This window comes from Xiphophorus hellerii, chromosome 6, assembly GCF_003331165.1.
Source record: "Xiphophorus hellerii strain 12219 chromosome 6, Xiphophorus_hellerii-4.1, whole genome shotgun sequence".
In the NCBI taxonomy this organism is placed as follows: Eukaryota; Metazoa; Chordata; class Actinopteri; order Cyprinodontiformes; family Poeciliidae; genus Xiphophorus; species Xiphophorus hellerii.
In genome coordinates, this window is record NC_045677.1 from 4,418,069 (window position 1) to 4,421,819 (window position 3,751).

General features: G+C 38.5%; 1 long non-coding RNA gene across 1 annotated transcript; it reads left to right on the plus strand.

Annotated features, from left to right (window-relative positions):
• Positions 1-2,826: 2,826 nt before the first annotated feature.
• LOC116721648 (uncharacterized) lies at positions 2,827-3,336 on the plus strand. The gene is made up of 2 exons (XR_004339644.1): positions 2,827-3,176; positions 3,269-3,336. It is a non-coding gene; the product is annotated as an uncharacterized LOC116721648 (long non-coding RNA).
• The last annotated feature ends 415 nt before the right edge of the window (positions 3,337-3,751 follow it).

Sequence of the window (3,751 nt, forward strand, 5' to 3'; positions counted from 1 at the left end):
GTAAAATGTTCGTTTTTGTGGCGCATCTGTATCTTATGTTTCAGAGATATGTAAACGTTACCATAGCGACCAGAGTCAGAGAGCATTAGGGCAGTGGTCGAGACGAGATGAGAGGAGTAGAGCTTGTGAGTTTTAGGTCTGGTTCACACGGCACGATTTAAGAATCGTCGGCCGATTTTCCAAACCTCTGTGACCACAGAGCCGATAAAAGTCCAACAAGGTCAATTGGCTCGTGTGTCCAGCCACACGGCAGGAGCAACACACCACACTAGGCCTGTCACGATAGCAAATTTTGCTGAACAATTAATTGTCTCAAAAATTATTGCGATAAACGATAAAATTGTTTGAAGACCTTTTTACACTGATTTAATGGAAATGACGTAATAATGCATGCGATTTTCTGCCAAAGACAGATACACTTTATTTTCAAAAGAATATTTAACACTGGAGCTGATAAACTAAATAAACACAACAGCCAAAAACAAAATGGATTCTCAGTCTCCATTAACAAAAAACTCACTTGAAAAAAAAAACTAAACAACATAAAGCCAAAGTGGAAATAAATACTGCATTCAATCAAGAGTGCAGATTATGAAGTCTGTATATTATGTTGCCCTTCAGTAATAATTAGATTTAAATAGAGAAGATGGGCACATCGACTACCTGATGCAATAGTTCACACTACAAGGTTTTTTGCTCCTATTTTTCCCCTTACGACAATCTTAAAACGTTGGTCTTTCTAAGATTGTGTGGTGTGTTACGGTAGATCATCGTTGCCGCTCTGATCCAAATCAGGGGTTTTCCCCGACTGGGAGCTTTAACGCAGCCTGTTGAATGTGACAGGCAGCCAATCCCCGAAATTACTTCGGGGATCCCAAACAGCTGACACGGCGCAACCTGAAGTCCAGCGGACATTGGAGATGATATGTGGAAACAACATTAATGTTTATTCAACATGCAAAGAATATAGAAATGACAAGAGGAGGAGTTGGAGCGAAATTGCTACCGCAGTTGATAAACCCGGTAACTTTTCAGCTGTTCTTCGTTAACGTGACGTAAATAGGTTCTAATGATTTTCATTCAGTCAGGACTTTACGCTGACACTAGTTACATGCATTGCAGGTAGATTGTAGTAAAGCATTGATTAATGCCTGGTTTTAAAATAGCCATTATTTTAAAGTAGCCATTATTTTGTGCCCATTGTTGGACACCACACGGCAGGAACGAACCCGATCGAACCGTTATACCTAGGATTTCTGTCGGCTAATGTGTGGTCTGTCAGGTTTTGAAAATGGGCCGACAATCGGCTGACAACTCTAAGATCGTGTTGTGTGCGCTGGGCTTTACAGTAAGAAAATGAGGAAGGGGGGGTCAGTGGAGAGCACTGAGCCTTTTTTCATTCAGTGTCATCAACAGAAAAAGAAAAAGGCCGGAAGAGACGATAATGCCGATAATTAAAATGACGTTGATAGTTTTAATTTATCGTACGATAATTGATTTATCGTTTATCGCGACAGGCCTACACCACACGAACCGATTCCACTCAAGAACATCCCGATTCCTGAAGAAAATCCCATAAAACCCCCAACATACCAATGCGTGAATTTAGAATAATCAAACATGGAGTATGTGGAAGCAATAGTGATAGTTTGCGGACTCATTTTAAGCGATAAAAGACAACAAAAAGAAAAAAAAAAAGTTGGATAAAAGACTGTGGGAGCAGCCGCTCCATGTCACCTGTTTGGGATTCCCCTCCGTTCTTACGTCACCGCACATTCTGATTGGCTACCTGTCACATTCAACAGGCTGCGTTTGAATGGGAAAATGCAAATATTCAGCAATTTTGAAGAAAAAAGTATCAAAATTGGTTAAGCTAAAAGAAAAATAGGTACTTTATAGTACAAACTACAGGGTGAACATAGCAATAGCAATATAAATTATTTTATCACTATGTATTAATTTTCCATGGTGACAGGTGAGGCTCTGCCTCACCCGCGTCCCCTGACCGCATGTCACTGACATACATATACATAAATACATATATGTAGAAATTAAATAATTAAATTGAGGGTACAGTGGCAACAAACTTCATACTGTGTGATAACAACTTTTTTTTTTTTAATCATTTTGCTCTTTATTGAGACAACCAAGACTGTTGATATGAGGAGTGGATAAAGAAATGTATTGTTTATTGAAATAAATTCTGTTTCCGATTTCATTTAAATTATTTCAGTGATTGTATATTAATAATAGCATAACAAAAGGAACAAGTCATTGGCATTTAGGGTATCAGAAATTAGGTCATTTTATACAACAGAACATCTGCAGGAACATCTTTACTGAAGCCTGTTTTGCAATGAGAATTAGACAACTGGGTTTACTAGATTTAATTAAAGAAGATTGAATGCAAACAAACTCAACACTTTTTAGAGCTTTTTTTTCACAATAAGGTTTAAAGACATTGTCTCCTTTTCCATCTACATAGCAGTTACACACTACATTGTCTTGGTTAGCAAACAAAAACACATTGTAGTTTGTGATTTTAACTGGACAAAATGTTACAATGTTTGGATTATAAATATTCTTGGCAGGTTCTGTATATGTCTGAAAGTTCTCCACCTACCACATGTTGGGACGTCTGTCCAAACTCCAGCTCTACAGAAGACAGATTTCTTGGTGGCTCCTTCATTTGTTGTATATCCATCCTTACACTGATACACCACTTCTGTGTCTTGAGTAAATACGTACTGAAAATCCTGATTAATTATGGCGGCATTGGATATTCTTGGAGGCTCGCGGCAAGTAGTACAATTTTCTACAAAGAAGAAAATTAAACACATAAGCTTTTTGAGTAAAATATCAAAAGTCCCAGATTCCATTTGAAAGAAGCACAAGAAGATGAGAAACCTGACCAAGGTTCTGTTTACTGCTCAGTCTTAAACTAAAATGCATAAAAGTATTTGAAGAAAATATTTTCAGTGAATAAGGGAAACACTTACTAATACAGACTGGAGTATCAAACCATAAACCACCGACACATTTGCTTGTTCCCCACCAGCCTCCGCTTTCTACATTGTATTCATCATTGCAGGAATAACTGATCTTTGTTCCATGAGGATATGATTCCTGCATCGGGAGAAGAAAACCTCCATCCAGCTTTGGAGCGCTGCAAGGCTGTGGACCTTGAGCTGATCGTCCACAACAGACAAAAATCAGACACAACTTCAGGAATACGCCATATCAGATGTTCATTATATTTACCTTGCAGCAGTCCAGGAACCCAAAGCAGAAGAACTAATTCAAGACACCTCATCCCCATGTTATCAGGAATCAAAATCACCCAGAGAATGAAGAGTCAGGGACCAAGCTCAGCTATTTATTGCTGAACATTTCTCTGGAACAAGAAGTGAAGAAATAGTCAAATGTACGTCAAAGCATAACTTTCACTGTGGCAAACAAACCAGATCAGCAAAAATCTATCAGAATGTTTACTGCCCGTATGTGAAGCTGGTTTCCTGGACGGCTGTGATCAGAGGTCAGGATTGAGCAAACACCAAACACTGGAGATGAACTTGGTTTAGGAAACATCAAACTACTAACAGGTACTGATGGACTTTGTATCTTATAATTTGGTAATTAACTTCAATGAATGCCTATGTAACACTCACGATGTGTTTACAGCTAATAGAACAGACAATAGGACCAGTGACAGTTTCGGCTACGGGAGTAGAGAAATGTGTAAGTGTATTAA